At 38.2% G+C, this 22,879-nt stretch overlaps 1 protein-coding gene and 1 long non-coding RNA gene across 4 annotated transcripts in view; one reads left to right on the top strand and one right to left on the bottom strand.

The window, feature by feature from the left end:
• The window catches only part of ADGRV1 (adhesion G protein-coupled receptor V1), a 564,815-nt gene that overhangs the window by 116,055 nt on the left and 425,881 nt on the right, over positions 1-22,879 (bottom strand). The window lies entirely within an intron of this gene.
• The window catches only part of LOC115847586 (uncharacterized), an 85,087-nt gene that overhangs the window by 30,971 nt on the left and 31,237 nt on the right, over positions 1-22,879 (top strand). For all 3 annotated transcript variants that reach the window (XR_009563421.1, XR_009563420.1, XR_009563419.1), the window contains one exon: positions 19,091-19,219. This is a non-coding gene — a long non-coding RNA (uncharacterized lncRNA). The remainder of the gene's footprint in view (positions 1-19,090; positions 19,220-22,879) is intronic.

The raw sequence follows: 22,879 nt of genomic DNA, 5'->3' as shown, positions 1-22,879 counted from the left end.
AAGAAGAAAGGGTGGTTAATTATTCAACTAAAGAAAGTAGAAGGAAGACAATAATAAAGATATCAGCCAACACTGCTAAAATAGAAATGAATAAACAAAAACAGCAGAGAGAGATGATTCCAAGTTCACCTCTGCAGTCCCATTGCTACCACCTTGGGCTAAGTGGTCATTATCTCTTGTCTCTATCATTGCAATAGCCTCTTAACTTCACCCTGCTTCCTTTACATTTGAAATCAGATCCTGTCATTCCCACCAGAGCTGTCTCAGTGTAATCACTCAGACCCAGAGTGATTACACTTACCTATTTCCCTAACTTCTCCTTTCCTCTTTCTCTCAGTCACTCTACTTGGGCCACACTGGTCTCTTTTCAATCTCCAGTCATACCAAGAATGCTCCTGCCTTAGGGCCTTTGCACTGGCTGTTCCCTCTACCAGGAATTTCTTCCCAGGTACACACATGGCTAACTTCCCCACCCCCTTTAAATCTGTTCAATTCTTGTCTTCTCAGTGACACCTCCGCTATCCACCTTCTTTAAAATTGCAACCCACATGCCCCCTCATACCCTATAGCACTTCTGATCCTGCTTACCCTGCTCCACTTTTTTCCATAGCTTTTCTTAAGATATCTCATATAATTAATTATATTTTACATTTGTTTTTCATCTCTGCCTCATAAACTCCACAGGAGCAGGGATGTACGATCTATTTATTTTTCACTGCTCTCTTTTTATCCCCATCCTAATCACTTAGAACAGAGTCTGGCATACAGTAGTTATTCAGTGGAGTTTACTAGTCACCTTAATGAAGCATAATTGTTTAAAAAGCTACTTCTTTGAAAAGACACGAACAATCATTGGCATTTCTGGTCATTAAAAAGAAAGAAAGCCAAAAAACACGTTAAAAATGAAAAGGGGGATATAACTTTAGGTATTAGAAAATAATATCAAGTACTTTATGTCAAAAAATTTGAATACTTAGGTGAAATAAACTGTTTTCTAGAAAAAAAGTTCTAAAGTGACTCAATAAAAATAGAAAACATGAATAGACTAAAAATTATTAAAGAAATTAGAGTCAAAACTCACCCCATATTTTCAGGTCATTAAGGTTTTACAGGTGAGTGTCAAATAAACTTTTATGAAATTGATAACTCCATCTTATACAAATAATATTACATAATAGAAAGTTCTCCACCTCATTTTTTGATGCTACCATAACCTGGGTATCAAAGGGCCAGAAATATATGAGAAGGATCATAATAAACCAATCTTGCTTATGAAGATGCATACAAAAAATCTAAATTAAATATTAGTAATTTGAATCCAAGAGTGGACCAAAACAAAGTAGGGTTTATCCAAGGATTTCAAAGATAGCTTAACATAAGGATATCTATAAATATAATTTATCATGCACAGATTATAGAAGAAATATCATGCAGCAATTAAAAGAGTATGATCTTGTTACAGGGAAAAGCAAAAGGAACAGAAGAAAGAGTCTACCCACATGCGAAGGGGAATTTTTTTTTTTTTTTTTTGCGGTATGTGGGCCTCTCACTGTTGTGGCCTCTCCCATTGCAGAGCACAAGCTCCGCACGCGCAGGCTCAGCGGCCATGGCTCACAGGCCTAGCCGCTCTGCGGCATGTGGGATCTTCCCGGACGGGGGCACGAACCCGTGTCCCTTGCATCGGCAGGCGGACTCTCAATCACTGCGCCACCAGGGAAGCCCAACGAAGGGGAATTTTAGTATATGACAAATAAATGGGGGAAGAATAAATTACTCAATAAATGGTATTGAGACAATTGGTGGCTATTTTTAAAAAAATAAATCCCTATTTGACACCACTCACAAAAATACATTCCAGATAAATAAAATATCTAAATGTAAAAAGTAAGACTTCAAATATCTTAGAAGACAATATAAAAGATTATTAATGGTATCAGGCTAGATTTTTTTCTTAAGCAAAGTACATGTTAAAGGAAAATATTGTTTAATATGACTACATCAACTTGAATATTCACTAGATACACAGAATTAAAAAGACAAGGGACAGACTGGAAGCAGATATTTAAGACAAATTATTATCATGAAAAAAAGTTATTCAAACTCCTAAAAATCAATTAGAAAAGGATAAACTATCTATTGGAAAAATGGGCAATTATTTGAAAGGACCAGTTACCAAGTGTCGGCAGAGCTATGGGGATATGCTCATATACGTCTGGTGGGGTATAAATGGCTGCAACCATCTTCAAGAGCAATTTGTCAATTTCCACTAATGTTTGAGATGTGCCTCCATTCATTTCTAGTTTAAGTCCCTGAGAAATTTTTGTTTATTTTCTGCATATGCACATTTTTGCATATGCAAATGTGTTCACTGAACCATTATTTATAACAACAAAAAATTAGGGAAAATCTACATGTCTATCTATTGATAGTTAACAAATTGGAGAAATAAATCATAGTCTATTTATACCTTGGCATATAGGAGAATAGTTTAAATAGGTAAACTAAAGATATATGTACCACGTTGGAATAACCTCTAAAACATTGCATTGATTAAACAACCAAATGGCAGAAGGATAGGTACATTTAAATAAATCAATACTCTATGTAGCTCATGAACAGTATAAAAACATGGATAGGGCTTCCCTGGTCGCGCAGTGGTTAAGACTCCGCCTGTCAATGCAGGGGACACGGGTTCGAGTCCTGGTCTGGGAAGATCCCACATGCCGCGGAGCAACTAAGTCCGTGTGCCACAACTACTGAGCCTGCGCTCTAGAACCTGCATGCCACAACTACTGAAGCCTGTGCACCTAGAGCCCGTGCTCCACAACAAGAGAAGCCACTGCAATGAGAAGCCTGTGCACCGCCACGAAGAGTAGCCCCTGCTCACCGCAACTAGAGAAAGCCCGCGTGCAGCAACGAGGACCCAATACAGCCAAAAATAAAAAAGCAAAACAAAACAAAACATGGGTAGAGGACTTCCCTGGTGGCGCAGTGGTTAAGAATCCACCTGCCAATGGAGGGCACACGGGTTTCAGCCCTGGTCCAGGAAGATCCCACATTCCACGGAGCAACTAAGCCCGTGTGCTACAACTACTGAGCCTGCACTCTAGAGCCCGTGTGCCACAACTTCTGAAGCCTGCGCGCCTAGAGCCCATGCTCCTCAACAAGAGAAGCTACCGCAATGAGAAGCCTGCGCACCGCAACGAAGAGTAGTCCCTGCTCGCTGCAACTAGAGAAAGCCTGCACGCAGCAACAAAGACCCAACGCAGGCAAAAAATAAATAAATTTATAAAAAAAACAAAAACAAACATTGGTAGAAAAGATATACAGTAACCTTCATAATATAGAGGATAGAAAGGGAAGTTGACCTGTACCTATGTAGTATGCCTTTAAAAAAGAAAACTAAGAAAAAAAGTCTAACATTTTCACTTGTTGGACTTTGGTTCAGTCATGTTCAATGAGTCTGGTAAGTCTGGGACAGGCTGTATTTAAAGAGTCTTGTCCTGGATGGTAGAGATGTCTTAACACTGGGGCAGGGCAAGGCATCACCAGATGATTAGGATGTTTCTAGTGTGTTAGATTCCGGCCATGTTTAAATGGGCCTCATTGCTGGGAGAATCGGCTTAGGAGCAGGATGTCAGTTGGGTCAGACAGACAAAGCGCAAAATAAAAGGAGACCAAAACCAACCTTAAGAATATCAAAGACAGCTTAAATTCTTTTGAAAATACAGCCACAAGTAAATAAGCAAGCAGTCAAGATGGAATGGTGAAGCAGACCTCGGTAAATTAATTTTCTGGCACAAACCCGGCCTGTAACCCAGGCCAGCCGTGGCTCTGTTTGAAACTCTAGGTTCTATGGGGTCAGGCCCTCTATCTAGGTTTATGTAGATAACTGGGTACGAGGGTGAAGAGGAATTTTGGTAGGAATGGATTTTGGTAGGAATCCTTCCCTACACCATGATCCAGACAGCCTCAGAACAGCTTCAAGAGCAGGGATGTATAACTCTTCTTTACTCATAAATCTGTCTTTCTACTCTTTTTACAAGAAACAAAAACAGAGAAAAGCTGAAATTCAGCCATTCATTGGTTTAAAGAATTCAAAACAAAACAAACCACTGGACCTGAATAGCAAACGGTCTCTAGTGTCTTCTAGTACACAAAGCCCGTTATTTAAGAAATCCCGATTTAGAAAACAAATTCCATTAACAACAAAAGAAAGTCTACTGGCCTGGTAAAGCGTAGAAACCAGCAGGCTCTTAAAAAAAGTTCATTGTAAGATTCAGTATTTACACCACCAACAATAGTGTCAATAAGTTAGACTTACTATTGTACAACGCAGGAAAAGAGCAATGTTCCTTGTTTATCTTTGGCTGCTGTTTACTTTTCGCTCTGCTGTGGGAAAGAGAACTCAAACAATGCTAAGCTTTTCCTTAATGAGATCCCGATTAGACAGTCTGGACGAAGGTATAAAGCACAGTACACCAAAGCAGTAGAGCAAAATTAAAATCTTTGTCACCCCCTCCCCTGCAAGCACAACTGTCAAGTCACTCCAGTTTATCCTCGGCAAAGAGCTGAGCCTTCTCATTTCAATGACCTCCCTCTTGTCACTGACTGCCTGTCCCAATTAACCCAATAACCTTCTGATGCCCTTTCTCATGCCGTTCCTATATCTTTCCATATTCTGGGGTGGCCTTACCTTGATCCCAAACAAGGAAACACACACACTGTATCTCAACTTCTCAGCATTACACCAAAGTAGGCACTGTAAAGAACGTGAGAGATTTAACCTATATGTTTTTAACCTAGGTTCTATGATGAGGTTTAGGAGCCAAGAACACCACTGAATTTATGCCTGCACGTTTCTCAAAAGAGAGAGTTCTGAGCTTTCATTAGATTATCAAAGAGGTTAGCAACCATTATTTAGTCCATTAATTATTTTATGGATTGGAAAATGAATAACTGAGAGATTGTTCCTTTCCTCCAGTCAGGCAGCTCGTTAATGGCAGGGAGGACTGATTTCTAGTCCTGTGGACTTTTGGTCCTATCCTCATCACACTATAAGAGCTGAGGTTAACTTGTCTTCATGAAAACATTCATTCTTACTGATAGACGAGGTATTTGACTAAGGCTTTCTGTGTTCCCATCTCCCACCTGCCAGGTCTCTTTGGCATGCCTCTAAAATCCAGTCGCAGCACAGATGGCTGTGTCACCTATGAGTTCAGGAATGTTCATGTTCAAAGTGCTATTAAACCTCCCTAAGAGCTTCAACATTGAACACATTCCTTCTATTAACTGAAATCCAAGGAGGCACCAATCCAAAGTCATCCCTAGTTAATAGCATATACTTATTTTCCTACTACTTCTCAATATCGAGCTCAGAGATTTAATCTTGACATTTTCCATTTTTCAAGACTTGTGTTCCAACATAGGGAAAGGGAATTGCACCAAGATAAAAAAAATATATAATGTAATAATTAAATTGCAGGCTTTTAAAATAGTAGTTTGGTTAATGTTTCCAAAGCAACACAGTGGTCAAATACTCTTTGACTGCTTTATTTTTAATTATTTTAATTTAATTAAGCTTAAATTAATGCACAGAAATCTCTTGCATTCCTATACACTAACAACGAAAGATCAGAAAGAGAAATTAAGGAAACAATCCCATTTACCACTGCAACAAAAAGAATAAAATACCTAGGAATAAACCTACCTAAGGAGACAAAAGACCTGTACTCAGAAAACTATAAAACACTGATGAAAGAAATCAAAGATGACATAAATAGGTGGAGAAATATACCATGTTCTTGGATTGGAAGAATCAATACTGTGAAAATGACTATACTACCCAAAGCAATCTACAGATTCGATGCAGTCCCTATCAAATACCAATGGCTTTCTTCACAGAATTAGAACAAAAAAGTTTACAATTTGTATGGAAACACAAAAGACCCTGAATAGCCAAAGCAATCTTGAGAAAGAAAAATGGAGCTGGAGGAATCAGGCTCTCTGACTTCAAACTATATTACAAAGCTGCAGTAATCAAGACAGTACGGTACTGGCACAAAAACAGAAATATAGATCAATGGTACAGGATGGAAAGCCCAGAGATAAACCCACACACATATGGTCACCTAATTTATGACAAAGGAGGCAAGAACATAAAATGGAGAAAAGACAGCCTCTTCAATAAATGGTGGTGGGAAAACTGGACAGCTAGCTACATGTAAAAGAATGAAATTAGAATACTCTCTAACACCACACACAAAAATAAACTCAAAATGGATTCAAGACCTAAATGTAAGACCGGACACTATAAAACTCTCAGAGGAAAACAAAGGAAAGACACTCTTTGACATAAACCACAGCAAGATCTTTTTTGACCCACCTCCTAGAGTAATGAAAATAAAAACAAGAATAAACAAATGGGACCTAGTTAAACTTAAAAGCTTTTGCACAGCAAAGGAAACCATAAACAAGACGAAAAGACAACCCTCAGAATGGGAGAAAATATTTGCAAACTAAGCAACAGACAAAGGATTAATCTCCAAAATATACAAACAGCTCATGGAACTCAATATCAAAAAAACACAAAGAGTCCAATTAAAAAAACGGGTGGAAGAACTAAATAGACATTTCACCAAAGAAGACATACAGATGGCCAAGAGGCACATGAAAAGATGCTCAACATCACTAATTATTAGAGAAATGCAAATCAAAATTACAATGAGGTATGACCTCACACTGGTCAGAATGGCAATCATCAAAAAATCTACTAACAATAAATGCTGGAGAGGGTGTGGAGAAAAGGGAACCCTCTTGCACTGTTGGTGAGAATGTCAATTGATACAGCCACTGTGGAGAACAATATGAAGGTTCCTTAGAAAACTAAATACAGAACTACCATATGACCCAGCAATCCCACTACTGGGCATATACCCTGAGAAAACCATAATTCAAAAGGACACATGTACCCCAATGTTTACTGCAGCACTATTTACAATAGCCAGGACATGGAAACAACCTAAATCTCCAATGACATTTGGACATTTAAATGGATAAAGAAGATGTGGTACATATATACGATGGAATATTACTCAGCCATAGAAAGGAACAAAATTGGGTCATTTGTAGAGATGTGGATGGACCTAGAGTCTGTCATACAGAGCGAAGTAAGCCAGAAAGAGAAAAACAAATGTTGTATATTAATGCATATATGTGGAATCTAGAAAAATGGTACAGATGAACCTATTTGCAGGGCAGGAATACAGACGGGGACATGTGGACACAGAGGGGGAAGGGGAGGGTGGGATGAATTGGTAGATCAGGATCGACATACATACACTACCATGTGTAAAACAGATAGCTAGTGGGAACATGCTATAAAGCACAGGAAGCTCAGCTAGGTGCTCTGTGATGACCTAGATGGGTGGGATGGGGGGTGGGGTGGGAGGGAGGTCCAAGAGGGAGGGGATATAGGTATACATATAGCTGTTTCACTTCATTGTACAGCAGAAACTAACACAACATTATAAAGCAATTATACTCCAATAAAAGAAAGTAAAAGGCATTGTTGTATGCCCTGCTCCAATGAAGTACTTTACATTTCATTTGTTGGCATCATACTGATTCTGCTTTAAAGCATTTGCAAATATTTAATCTTGTCTGTAAGTCACAGAAGTTTCCTAAAAGTTAGCAGAACGGTAGGCTAGGGGTTTAAAGCACTGACCTGGGAGCAGGTTTACATCCCAGCTAAGCTACTTGTTAGCTGGGTGAAGTTTTACGTCATTACTTTGTGCCTCAGTAGTCTCATTTCTAAAATGGATATGATAATAATAGTATGTACTTCATAGCAGCACTTTGTAGTAAGCATTCAATAGGTATTAATTATTATTATTATTGTTAGATGGCATTTTTTGGGTTATCATCTCATCAACATAATGTGCCCAATTCTTCAAATTTGTCATCTCTGCCTTATTGAGAATTGAGGTGCTTTCATGTGTTGAAGCTCAACTGCTGAGCTTTTCTACGTACTATGCCTTGTTTTTTACCAGTATATCCAGAGTTCCTGGGCCAACCACAGTGGGATAAGAGCACTAAAACAGTGTTCTTTCCATTCCCTGTTTGGGCTATCAGTGGAGGTACTGGCATAAATGCAGTGGCCGTTCATGGAAACAAAAATTAAGAGTTTGTGTGGTGTCTTTTCACTGCTTCTGACTGGTGATGGCTGTGGCTTATAGGCTGAATGTTGTGGCAGAAGGGAGGGGAAGAGTACACCACTGGCTCTGTCTTTTGCCTGTGGCAGTCCATTGAGAGATCAGCAGAAATAAACCTTATTTATCTCAGAGCTTGCCTTTCCTCAAGGTCTCTCACAACCGAAAAGATCCTACCTTTTCAAAAGTAATTATATCCATTGTTCCAACTCTGTCCACAAAGGTCAATCATTTTATCCTAAATTAATCCCAAGTTCTCTTAAAGGTATTTGTGCATCCATTTAGATAATTGGTATTAAAATGCTTAATCGTCAGGCTTAGGTAAGACACGGCCTCAAAATCTTCCTTCTGCCCTTGGGCAACTTTATTGTTTTACAATAACACTAGCTCCTGATTTTGTCCCTGACGAATTGTGGGATTTTTATGTAAGTTAGCTAAGTTCTGCATGGGGGAGGAGGTGGGGGACTGTGAATGGGAGAAAGAGTAAATGGAAAAACAGAACAGAGAACCAAGGGGATGCTAGAGAGAAGGGAGGGAGAATTATGCAGAATAGCGATATGTTACTTAGTGTGTAGTAGGTCTCCTACTTGCATGGATTGGGAATGTTCTCGAGGTCACTGGGGTTGGTCAGAGAACGTTGTTATAGGCATTCAACTTTCCTAGTCTAATGAGAGCTCAAAAAGCTGCAGTTTATAACTCAGAAGTAGCAATGGAAACTTTAAAGCCTTTTATCTTGGCACAATTCCCAGGGAAGTCGATGTGGAGACCCACTGGCTACCAACACCATTCTGTGCAATTTGACGCTTTTCGTTGGGTAGAATTTTGTTGCCAAGGCTATTGCATCAAGTTACTGAAATCTCAGTGGATGCAAACTGTCTCATCTGTCACTTAGCCTGGCGTGGAATTTAAAGGGCATGCTTTCTCCTTAAATGAAAGATTTCACCTCTTTAGCCCATTATGCAATAAGCAGCATTCTAAACCCTACAGGAATGCCCATGCTTTAGTTTGTGTCTATGAGAACAAACTGATTTTTTTTTTAACCAAAAAGTAAACGTTTTAGCGGAAACTAGTTGCCCTCATTATGAAATATGCACATATTCAGATGCATATTCTAGGGATTAGGAATTTAATTTTACATCTTTTAATCATTTTGTATAGTTGTTCAGTCTGTTAATATGTGTGTGTAACTGAGCACTGCTCTTAGTTAAATCCCAGGAGAGAAACAAATCGCTGCTGATTTATAGAGGATGTAAACAAAGGTTTAATGTTTTCAAACCCTAAATGTTGGCAGAGTAAAAAGAGCACTTGATAGAGCATTACCTTCGGGTTTATTAATCTACAAAAATAATTCAGGCAATAGAGAGATTGCTTCCCTTTCTAAAACAGGATATTACGAACATGAATTTCCTTTCTTCTTCTTGAGTGAAAATGCTCAAACCTTCAATTTCATTGCCATTCTTCTGTCTCAAAATCATCACACAGTAAATAAGGCCAGGAATACCATGGAGGAAATGGCTAAGATCACCAAGAGAACAAACAGCTGAGACAAAGCAATGCTACGTGGTTGGGCATCCAGAGATGAGGAATTCGACTCTGGCTGCATATTTAAATCAGCAGGGGAGTTTTTAGAACCTACTCACATCTGGGCCCTAGGCCTTAGGTGCAGAAACTGGTTTAGTACTAGTTTCAAAAAGTGATTCTAATGTATAGTCAAGGTTGAAAACCACTGGTTTATAGGATGAAAACCATGAAGGGATAAACTTTAATGTGTGAAGTTCTAGTATGGGTAGTTACTAGTTGCTATATATTAATTATTACATTTACTTTCTAAAAATAAACAAAAATATTTTAAAAGCATTTAAGTAACACTCTGTGTTTTTCATCCCATCTCTGTCAGTATAAACACTTGCATTTTCAAAAAAGGAAATGTAGCTCTAACAGCCTTGCTCAGGGCTCCAGGGGGAAGCTTTGCTAGGACTCTGGGTTCCCTGTCCCCTAAGCTACCCCTGTATCTTGGGGGTGGCCTAGGATCCTTTTGAGATTATGATAGAAAACATAGGTGTGGATATGATTTATTTTTGAACCTGATACCAGAAAGCATTTCCAAATATCTTTCACCCACAATTCTTGGGCAACTAAACCTGCAACAGTTCAGGAAAATTAACAATTCTCTAACTCAAAAACCAAACAAAAGAAAGGGAGAGGAAACTTACACTTTTTAATTTGAAAATATAGCAACAATTGTTATTTCTGGTGTCAGGTCCTTGTTTTCCATTCCATTCCCACTGCATCTCTAAGTAAGGTCTTTATCACCTCACCTTTACCACTTCTTTAGACTATCACACTTTTCCCCTGGGCTCTGATATCCCACCCTTAATTCAGCCTGTGAACATCTGCAGATTAATCTTAATGCTCTGAGTATGTAGTGCTTGTATTAAAGTCATAGTTTAACTACATGTTACAGTGTTTTAGTCATAAGACTGTTTTTAACATTTAAACACTGGCCTTATTAACTGTAAAACTGTAATATGTAAGTTTGCTTATAAGTAAGCGTTTCTGTTTAAGCATCGATCCCCTTTTAAAATTATGAGATCTTAAATTCACCTGCAGGATCTTCAATAGGGAAAAAGAAATCACTTCTAATTTAACTGCACAGAAAGGAAGTAAGACCTGAGACAACAGGGAGCTTAAAAATGACAGAAATAATCATAGGATCTCAAATTTCCTTTCAAAGGTCCCAGGATTTCACACCTAAATTTAGGAATTGTTAGCTCTTTTGTCTTCTTTAAATGTAACATCTTAAAACAGCAATACAGAAAGCTGTAGGCTAAAAGTGTAACTTGTAAACCTACTGGAACAAATTTAGGAACATTAAGGGAAACTAACTTGCTGTATTCATCTCCCCAAAATTGTATCTCTACCAGTAATCAAGCTTATCTGTGACCCAATTCTAGCTGCTCATAAATGGGGGTGGGGTTCCGCAAACCCCACAGTTGGAGACACTTGAAGGATTTATGAGCCTATAAATGGATGTTAGCCATTTCAAGAAAACAGAGGCCAAGCTAAACTCTTAGCTGTCTTTATTTAGCCTCGATTACAGGCATTACACAAATAAGAACCCAAATGTATTCAGGACTTAGAAAATTGCTTAGAGGCTTTCCTTTCCATAAATCTTAAAGCACAGGGGGTACTCTATGTTGAGCATCTGAATCAAATCTTTCAGTCAGATTTCTTTTTCCTGCTGCCTATTTTCATGGCAGGAAAAAAAAAGAAATTCTTAGAAGTCATAGAAAATTTTTATAGCTCAACTATTCAACTCTCTCTGATGGTAATCTTAGTGGTTCTTCACTCCTGAGCTCCATGGACATTCTATAAGCAGTTGGATGTAACTAAGCTTAAGTCTAGCTTTAGCAGAAATGTTTACTTGGCTACAAATTCTACTCATAAAGATCTGTTATCACAGAACTGAGACTGCATTGATACACACAGTGGATTGTTGAATTGGACACATAAGGCTACAAGACAGACAATGATTATGCTATTTTAACTAGTTCAAAATGGAATTGTTTTGAAGGTGGTGATTACCTTATGAACCATTCCACCATTTTTTTTTTTAATTTCAAAGTGTTTTGCATTGCGTGCTATACAACTGCTTGCACAACTTTACAATCTGTCACTGTATTCCCATCCTCAATTGCCATCGTGCTAACTGAAGAGGACACTAATAATCATGCTGCCCTATTCTCACGGGTAGGCAATCATTAAAAAAATGATCCTCACTGGCTCCCTCCCTGGATGTACGATACCCTGGCTCATATGAAGCACCTAAATCTGAATTCCGAGTGTTGCAGTTGCTCCAGGTGCAGATACTATTATGCTCTCTACCTAGACACTACCCTTCTTTTAAAATAACATTCAGAACTGCTGCAGGATTTTCTGAAAAACCAGGGCAAGGGTCACCATGGGCCTGTGCCACACAGATGTAATGATTTGGTGGTAGAACCACACTATATCTACCTGCTGCCAGCCTTTGTCAAGAGCCAGTGTGATTTACACTTACCTTGGTTTAGCACTTCCTTGGTAGAGATTCACATAAAAGCTGATGAGATGGCACAGGATTATTTCATACAGGAAATGTGGAAGATAAGCAGTCTCTAACCTGGTTCTCTGTGTGGGCTTAATTAGGTCTCTGATTCTTTCATGGGCACAGAAATTATCAGTCTCAGCTTTGATTTCCTCACCTAATATAAATAAAGTTGAGTTTATTAAACCATTTGATCTACTTCCAGCCACTCAAATTGGATTTTATGTGCTTAACTGTGTAATTACAACGTTGTGAGGAAATCGAGAGAAAAATAATACCACCAAGGGAAAGACAGTAGCCCTTGGTTAGAAATCAAGTCATATCTTACTTACTGATGAATGAAACTGACAAACTTATGCCATTCTGCATTATAGCCCCCCAAAATCAGTTGTGACAGTGGTAATTGACATTCTTAAAACAAGATAAAAATCAGGTAAGATAAAAGAAAATATTTTCTTCTTGCAATTCTAAGTCCCAACAATAAAGTAACTGACAGAAAATAATTGCCCTTAGGGATCCAAATCATTGATTTGTGTCTCTTTCTGATATGGAAATATATGCTCTAAATTTACATTAAAATTTGAAAAAATATAAAAAGGACTTAAAAGAGAAAAAGCATGCTTTTTCTTTTTGCATACTAGTAAACGGGATAAGTTTGAAAGAATTCAAAGTTAAACATTACATATTTCAAAATACATGACATTCAATGAAAATATTTTATTTGAATTGTGATACAAGCAGCACAAGAACTTATACGCAGTCAGTACCTTTTAAATAATATTTCAGAAATTTAGATGGCAAGGCAATGGCATTCAGTAGGTTTAATGTCCTTTAAGATGTCTCCTACTGGTTCATTCTCTTCCCAGTGTCTCAATTTCTCTCAAGCCCTTATGCTTGCCAACTGAAATTCCTCAGCCTTGCAGCCTTCCACATGAACAATGGCAGAGGGTCTTCCACACATGCTTTGCTTTGTCTCACAGTCTACAATGCCAGAATGGATTTCAGGCAACAGCATGATGGAAAGAATACACACTCAGTCCAGAGTCAAAGTCCTGACACTGTCATTTCCTACTTACATAACTTGGCACAATTTACGAAAGGTCCTCAAGCTCCAGTCTACCCGAAAATTTAGGAAAACGATACCTCATCTATTATGAGACTCAAGTGGGATAATGTACATGAAAATAGTTTCTAAAACGGAAAGTCACATACAAATGGAAGCTGTCTGGAAAGTTCTTTTTTCTGTGATCCACTGATTAGGTAATGCAGGCCAGTGCCTATGTCAGCACTAAGAAAGTCACATAGTTTAGAGGGCTGAGAATGGAACTGGACACATGTTGGATTCCTAGTCTCACTCCTTAGGATCAAGGCCAGCTTCCAAAAGCATATACCCATGGCAGCCAGATAAGAATGACTACTGGGACCTGCCCAGAAATAACATAAACCAGCAAATATTACACAGATGTAGCATCATATGCAATCTATGGGGAAGAAACCACAGTCATTGTGCCATAACTATAAGCCACGAAGAAATTACATTTAAAAACATCATCGTATTTTCTTTAAATTTTTCTTAAACATGACCGTTTTTGATCACCAAGGCCTAGCTAAGCCCAACTTATTTGATGAGAATTTTAAAGTTCCAGCTGCTCAAATGATAATTATACAACGAGGAAGTATTGGAGACCTGGGAGTGGGAGAGATGCAGAGAGTAGGAAATAGTTAGACAAATGAATAAGGAAATTCTCTGAGAAAGAAGAACTGGACCTCTCTCCATACATATTTAAATAGTTATGCAAATCTAAAGAGTTAATATGTGAAGAACTAAAAATAGTCATTAAAAAAATGTGCTTGGATGATGGTATTTTCACCAACAGCCATTTTATTTGGATGACATCTACCACAAAGAATCCTGGGTGTTTTATAATTAAAAATAAATAACAAAGCAGTTTCCTAATCATTAGACTCCTATGAAAAAAGTGAAGATCTAATGGCATCATTTCGAATTTTTCCCCAGAGAATGAGAAAAAAACTAAGTGAATTAATGACACAGCAATGGTCAAGCTACCACATCTATTACCATTAGACAAGTGTACTAAAGGGCAATCTTAAATTGGTTTCATTTTACACTAAACTGTAACATGCTTGCTTATTCAACAGTTTAAGGGAAGAAGAGATTATTAAAAGTATTCTATCTAAGAATGGTCATCTATACTAGATCAAATTAGACCGCAATCTCATCAGAAGAGTGGGGATCAAAAAGTCCACTGCTATTTCCCTTATATTTCCTAACCCTAGGATTAATTTCCTGTAGATTTTTACATATTATTACTTATGAGGTACCTATGTAATAGACACAGTTGCTAGTTGCCTGCCCAGCATTTATTCCTCCTTCTTCTGGTCATAGCACTTCAGAATTTCCTTTGAGATCCGTGTGATTTGGTCATGGCTTACCTCACTCTTCCTTGCTCTAAGAATGGACCTATGACCTGGCCAATTGATGTCACCTACTCCCCTGTCCACAGGGACAAGCTCAGAGCTGGACACTGACTCTATGAAGCCAATGAGACTCATATTTAGGACTTCTGCTAGAACTATTTTTATTTTTTAAATTAATTTATTTACTTATTTTTGGCTGGGTTGGGTCTTCGTTGCTGCGCGCGGGCTTTCTCTACTTGTGGCGAGCAGGGGCTACTCTGCTGCGGTGAGTGGGCTTCTCATTGCTGTGGCTTCTACTTGTTGTGGAGCACAGGCTCTAGGCACGCGGGCTTCACTTAGTTGTGGCATGCAGGCTCAGTAGTTGTGGCTCACGGGCTCTAGAGCACAGGCTCAGTAGCTGTGGTGCATGCGCTTAGTTGCTCTGCGGCATGTGAGATCTTCCCAGACCAGGGCTTGAACCCATGTCCTCTGCATTGGCAGGAAGATTCTTAACCACTGTGCCACCAGGGAAGCCCTAGAACTCTTGAAAAGAAAAATCTCTTTCATCTATATTGGTAGGATGAGAGTCTGAAGCCACCAGCTATCATGTTGCCACCATAAGGGAAGCATCTCGCAGTGATAAATGACTGAAAGACTGATCGCTATGACATGAGCTCCACCCCCGGATGGTGAAAGTCACAGTGCTATGACATCTTGAACCCCTGGATTCAGCAATGCCTGAAGCCACTCATTCACAGCACATCAATTAACATACATAATCTTTAAGGCTTATGCCCTGCCAGTTTGCACTGCGTTTCTGCAAACTTTTTTGTATTAGCATGAATTCTGAGTAATATAATCTTGCTTCATAAAATGTGGGGATTTTTATTGAATCGGTATCAATGTACTTTAGAAAACTGCTTTTGAAAGGAGTATCAATTGGACTATTGCAAAAAAGGATTTCAGACTCACTTCTTAATTTATTTGCATGAATATACAGTACATTTTTTCTATTAGCTGATTTAAAGCAAACATAAGATGCAAGACTTACAGTGTCTGTTACTTTTTAGAAGGGCAAAAGTTGCCTTTCACACCTAAGAACCCAAAACAAACACTGTTTGAGGTCAAGATGTTGAGTAACATAAATCTCAACTTTTCTATCAACACCTCTCTGAAGAGGCTCTGCCAAAACCTCTGTCCTACAAGCTAGTAAATCTCCCATATCAAGTTTACTTACGGCATCTCTCATGGAATCTACATCCAGGTCCTGGGACAGCAGACGGAACTGCTCGAGAAACGCAGCTAGCTGCCAGAACTGCCTGGAGCTTCAATTAACTCCAAGTAGTTAAGGGCAGGGAGAGCTGGCAGAGTATGAAATTGCATTCCAGAAAGCCCACCTGGGACTTCCTGCAGGACACCAGCTCTTAAAACAGACACGGTCAGAAGGGGCAGGAGATGGCTCAGAGGCTTGCAGAAAAGGTTTTCCTTTCCCTTTCAGGACCAGATTCTTTATTGGGTCTCTGGAGGTTGCTTTCTTTCTCTAAACAAATATGGGAAACCCAGCATGTACTTGGCAAAAACTGGGTGGGGCTGATTATGAACAGTTTCAATAAGATAAATTTGTTTTACATTGTCTTTCAGTGTATGACATATATTCTCTACTTTTGAACATGTAATTATTATAATTTTATTTCTATTAACCAGTTAGTTACATTGACTGACAGGAAAAGATTCTTTTGCTTCTAGGTCCCTAGCTTTCAAACTCCAATTTGCATTAGAATCCTTCAAGGACTTGTTCAAAGTACAGACTCCCAGGGCCTATCCCAGACCTGTGGAATCTGAATCACTGTAGGCAGAGCCTAGAAATCTGAATTTTCAGGTGATGCAAATCACCTGAGAACCACACACTGAGAAACATTATCCTGGGGGGAAATTCACATCCAAGGGCACACAGTCATTTGTCCTTTGCATTCATTCCTACTTTGTAAATGCAACAGCAATTTACATCGCTGGTGCCATATCTTCAACTTGATGCTTTTAGCATAAAATCTTATTTATCAAGAGCTACAGAGTTAATAATTTGAGTAGAATATTGCTCTGACTACTTATTTTGTCTGCTATCACCCCCAGTATTCATGCCATGGGAGGATAAAGTGTTCCTGACTCACGGCTGAAGTGGCAGCGCAATATAAACAAACAGCTTCAGTTCTCCTTCAGGTGACAAAGCAAGACATTTCATAGACTCCCATGGATCCACTGATACATTTTAATTTGAAAAGTTAACATTTTGAGGGGCGCTTATTTTTTCCTCTCATTTTAAACACAGAATTATAGGAAAGTGCCTGGTGTTTTACACTTTACATTAGAACACGTTCTGCCAATTGTGGTCTAAATGCAGTTTACATGGTTTGGTAGCTCATCAATCACCACTGCAAGAGAGAACATCTCTTAATGAGGAAAAATATGTATGTAAAATTGAAAATTTAGCAAGAGCATATAGAACAAGGCTCTTCATGAGCCACATATATACGTTTTGAAAGCCACACCTAAAGTAAGGCATGTTTGAAATACGTATTAATTCTTATAGGCTGTTAGGTACCACTGAATGCAATGGGACAATAGTTTCATAAATGGTTCTTCCATTGGAACTCCTCAAATTATAGCCTAAACATCTCTAGGTTTTACAATCATATGACAGTCTTGAGTGACAACAGAGTCTTCTTCTCTGCTCTCTTTTCTCTTTATCCTCCCCTTTTCATCCCCATACCCTCTCTCTCTTTTTACTATCACTGGGAATAATGTCAGAGACTACTTTCAATACCATACCTCCTATATCTATGAGAGTGCATGGCACATAAAAATGATTAATAAATACTCCTTGAATGAAGGAACAAGTGAATGAATAAATGAATTAAATGGCTTTTTCCCCCTTTGGTCACATTATCTTTTATTCCATCTTAACTTTACTCAGTCTCTGTACTCAAGGTGGAGTGGGTGAGAGTAATCTCTCATTCTTAGCATTTGCCACAGGACACCTAAAATCCATCAACCTTGCCCTTGGCAAGCTTATGGGATTGATGTCTGCGTTCTCAATGGATGATCCCGAAGGATAGAGAGGTTTTTATGGAATACCGGCCAGCATTTCCCCTCCCTCCAAAGTCCCAAGGGTTTCTTTTCTTTAATTAGGAGTCAGTTTAAGGAAATTCAGATAGAAAAAGAGGCCAAGAAAGAGACCAGGGTCCTAAGTCTGGATCCGTGGAGGTGGGAATTTGTCTCTGCATTTGTGTGTGAAACTTGCAGGGGCTGGGAGCTGAGGCAGTGACTAGACTCCATGAGAGAAAGAACCCTCTAGATTCTGGTAATTTCTGAAGAACTCCCCACCACACAGTGCCTGGGTCCAAACAGATAATCCATAAATCTTTGCTGAATGAATAGAAGGCAAAGTATGGCCCAAATCAGTCAATTAAAGGTTGATTAAAAATTACAAACAAGGCTTCCCTGGTGGCGCAGTGGTTGAGAGTCCGCCTGCCGATGCAGGGGACGTGGGTTCATGCCCAGGTCCGGGAGGATCCCACATGCCGCGGAGCGCCTGGGCCCCTGAGCCATGGCCGCTGAGCCTGCGTGTCCGGAGCCTGTGCTCCGCAACGGGAGAGGCCACAATAGTGAGAGGCCCACGTACCGCAAAAAAAAAAAAAAAAAAAAACTACAAACATGTATATTTGAGCGTCTCAATTTTAAGCATATTTTAATCACCTGCGAATATACTTTATCACTAATCCTTTGTCAGACAGGGAGAAATTATTTCTTGTTTGCCGTGGAAAACATCCCCATCAGCACACTACTTGACACACAGTAGATGAGTAAGTTAATAAGGAGAGAAAAAGCTACATAAATTATACAAGAAAACATGTGATAAGTGCCATAAGAGTGTTTAAATAAATAGAAAGGTATTCACAGAAGAGACTGCCTATAATGAAAATGAAGCAAGCCTTCTAGAAAGTCATGGAATTTAACCCCAAAGTATATATAAGATTTTAACAGACAAGTAGGAAAGGAAAACTGAAGGAGATTTATTAAAACAAATGGTATAAGCAAATGGGTGGAGAAAGGAAAGAGTAAGTTGTTCGAAGGAGAATAAAAAAGTATCCCAACTAGACTGGAACAAATGGAATGTCTAACAGTTACAGACCAAGCTGAAAAGGTGTCCAAGGATACTGAAAGTCAGGCAAAGGGAAATCAAATTTTATTTAGGCCTTAGTAGGAAACCAGTCACTAGAAGAATGGCAACAGGAGAAGGCAGACCAACCCAGCCCCAGTGTAAAGAGAGACTGAAGGCGACCAGCAAGCTATTGAGGTTGATTTTATTTCAATATTTCAGGTCATGGATTTAAGTGGTAGTAGCGGGAATGGAAAGAAAGGTCGAATGTGAGATGTGCTGCGAAGGAAGATCAAAAAGAAGGGGAGATTGTATTTGACGTGAAGAATGGAGGAGGGGAATGGAGTCAAGGTAAGTTCAGATACCTGGGAGAATTCTCAGAATTGAAGGAGATCATGGCTCATTTCCCAGGCAGGAAAGTGTTTCAGTTTAAATGGATAGATCAGCTAATTGCTACTATTTTCAAAGGAATGCCGTCTGAAGGTAATAAAGTAGCTCTACTACATGGGAAACCATGTCTTTTTAGCACCACTTTTTTTTCTTACCTTACTAAATCTGCACAGTAAAAGCCTTTGTGAAAGGAAAGCATAAACCATATTATTAACAGATAAATTGACAATGATACAGGGATAGTAAGAGGAAGAATACAGAAATTTAAAATTCGTCACTTTCTAGTTTTATAGATGAGAAATGCTGTATATGTACACAACATGCTAATATACTAATACATATAAAGGGTCCATGAAAGTAAATATTTTGAAGTTAATAGTGTTCTAAATGAATGAGGAAAAATGTGGAGTGAAATCTTCTAGGATACAGTGTTTTTTGCCACTTAGTAAGGCGATATGACTAAATGAGGAAACTGGAAGAAAGGGAAATGGATACAGAACTATGTAAAGAAGCTGAATCTGAGAAATCAGAAAAGAACTAGAAATGACACATTCATAATTATAAAAATGTTCAAATTAAAATTTTCTTCCTCTGGAAACAAAATAAATAGTAACAAAACTTTGTGAAGCCTCCAATATGAATGTAAGAGAGAGTTAGTTGCCAAGTTTTCCGTTCTATGAAGCTTTAAGGTGCCATAAGTTTTTAGCCTTAAACATTATTATTATGAAAGTAATAGAGCAAGTCTGTGATAAACACAATCAGAAGACTCCAAGGCAGAAAGTAAAGGCCTCCTGACCCCTTTCCCCATCTCCTTCCCTAGAGAAAACAACTGTTAGTGGTTTCCTGTACACTGTTACAGATTTGTTCTATGCATACTAACATTTGTAATATAAATTGAATTCAATAATATATGTTGCTATCTCTTTCCAAGAAATCATTCATTTATCAAATAGTAATTCTGCACTATGCTGAGAATCTAAAGTCAAAAAGTGTCTGGATTTTATTTTCAGGGAATTTACTATCAGGAAAGAGAGAGAAGTTAATTATTATAATACAGAACTTAGTAGTATGAGAATCATTACTTTGTCTAATGCATATTGAATATTTCAAAAATTTCAGAAAATGTTTAGAAATTAAAATTAACATATTTGAGTGAAAGGTGATTTCTAGGATGCAAATCTAGATTTTCAGAAAGTTTCTAATGCAAATAGTACAAGAGTTAGCCAGGCATTTTCAGATAAGTCAGGCAAAGTTTCTTTATATTACAGTGACTATCACTTAAGGTGTTCATTCTCCAGTGGTTTTAATTACTGAAAATATCTTTGACCTAAAAATTGTCATTTTACTTTTGCCCCATCAAAAATCCATTGAACAACTGTGAACACTGATTTCTCTATTTCCAAATATTTTAGGGCTCGGAGGAAAACAAAACTTCACTTACTATTCATAACTATGCCTGTACAAGGGCAAACAAGAGTCAATGAAAAGTGCCTCAGAGATCATCTGATCTCTGAGAACAAGACTGGTGTTTTAACTCAGGCTTTGTGTTCAGTCAAGCATTGCCCCTTCTTTTAGAAGATGGACAGATGTATGCTCATATTTAGGTGGTTCTTTGATCCACCCTAGGAACTGCGTATGTAACTACCGCTTCTCGGAAACTCTGAATGAGATCATTATTCATTACTTAGAAAGCCCATGTGTCATGCTGCATTTAGCTTTTATACATTCCCATTCATTTTGTTCCCCTACTAACATCTACTTCCTACCCCATCCAGCTTTCAGTAACTCACATTAAAAGACTATTTTGTTTGTGACCTACCATAGACAAATTTTTGTGAATGAGATGCTAAGACAATGGCAGTATTACTAGGGTGACCCTGATCCAGTGTCCCTTTGTTTCTGTAACACCTTAATGGAACTCAGAAATAAAAGCAACTTTCAGTGTTTTAGAGACACATGAAATGCATAATTATAATTCACATAACTACCCTTAAATTACTGATACATATTTAAATATATGGCCTTAATTTTCTGATGCTTTTAGTCTCTCTTCCTCCTTGACTCCAAATACCTGAAGGGCTATGATAGAGTGTTGTCAAATCCACCCAATTTAGTGACATAGGCATTATACCACAACTTAATAAACACATATTATATAACTTTAGTTCATGACATGACTGACTTGCCACTCTTTTGCCATTACAAAATGGAAAAAAAAAAAACTTAAATGGAATTCTTTTTATTAAAATCATACTCAAAAGTTACAGCTTTAACAAAAGAAAATTTGTAATTATTTTTCATTATTTGGCTCTAATTATCTGTCACAGACAGACATTTATGACAAAGCAAACATCACAGGTATGAACACTTGGAATAAAAAAAAGCATTCTGAAATCTCCCAGGAGTATATTATTTCATGTCAAGGGAAATCAGCAGGAAGTCATTCTGGGGACTTGCCAAGACTGTATGGTTCTCCTCGTCTTGTTTCACTTCTGTCCAACAGAACCAGTAGGTACAATCTGAGGACATGTGGCCTGATTATGATGCTGGGCTAGTAAAACCTTATCAGAGGAAATACTGACAGCTCTGGATACCACATCTATTCTCTCCATCATTTCCTTGATGAAAGATCATTTTGCAGAGATCCTAAAAGTAGAAGGTCATAGTTGCTTCCTTTCACCTCATATCTACATGAAGGGGAAAGTCACACTTGGAGGAACCTTAGGAAATAGTCAATAGTCTTTTCCTTAGTCTGTGATTCACCGCTATGGACTACATATTTTGAAGACTTTTATGAATTGAAGAGATAGCAAGTCACATACAAATGCAACAGATTATGAGGCTAACATCAGTTATCAACTTGGGGGAGGTATTAGCGTCCCTACTCCACTACCAACATGATTTTTTAATAGAATCCTCTGAAAATGATTGCTATGATTTGTCAACATTTGCTTCTAAGGAACTACAAACAGTGTTGTGCTAAGGTTGGCTTGTACAAGCTCATGAGAAGTGATTGTTAAATTTTCAAGAATTTTGTGAACCAGTTGTTAAACAGACCCATTATTAAAAATGAAATTATACAGACTTACAGTTAATTATATTAAAAGCAAAGGTAATAAATACTCAAAACTCACCATTTTCTAATTATTTTACTTCATTTTATTATTACCCATGCATCTATTATATTTGTGTGGTGGAAATGTCATATAATGGTGTGCTATTATGCATCCCTTTCCACCTCTGTTTTCAAGGATGGCACACTGATAGCTTGAACTCAGCCATAGTGGGAGCATTTACAACATGGAAGCTAACTAATGCTACAATCAGTTGTGCCCTGCTCCCATGAGCCACTTGTTAAACATTTACCAGCACAATACTGGCAGGGTGGGTTCCAGGATTACAAAGAAGAATAAGACCCTGCCTTCATAGAAATTATGACCTAATTGGGAGACAGGTAAATACCTAACTATAAGATTGTCTTGTAAGTGACAAAATAGGGGTTAAAGGTGTTACAGGAAAAGAAAGAGATGTAATTAATTTTGCTTGAGGTGTTCTTAGAAGGTCGCATAGAGTAAACAACCTTTGACTAGACCTTAAACATTGAGTAAAAATTCACTAGCA

Source organism: Globicephala melas, chromosome 3 (genome assembly GCF_963455315.2).
Source record: "Globicephala melas chromosome 3, mGloMel1.2, whole genome shotgun sequence".
In the NCBI taxonomy this organism is placed as follows: domain Eukaryota; kingdom Metazoa; phylum Chordata; class Mammalia; order Artiodactyla; family Delphinidae; genus Globicephala; species Globicephala melas.
This window is presented reverse-complemented; position numbering and strand designations above follow the sequence as displayed.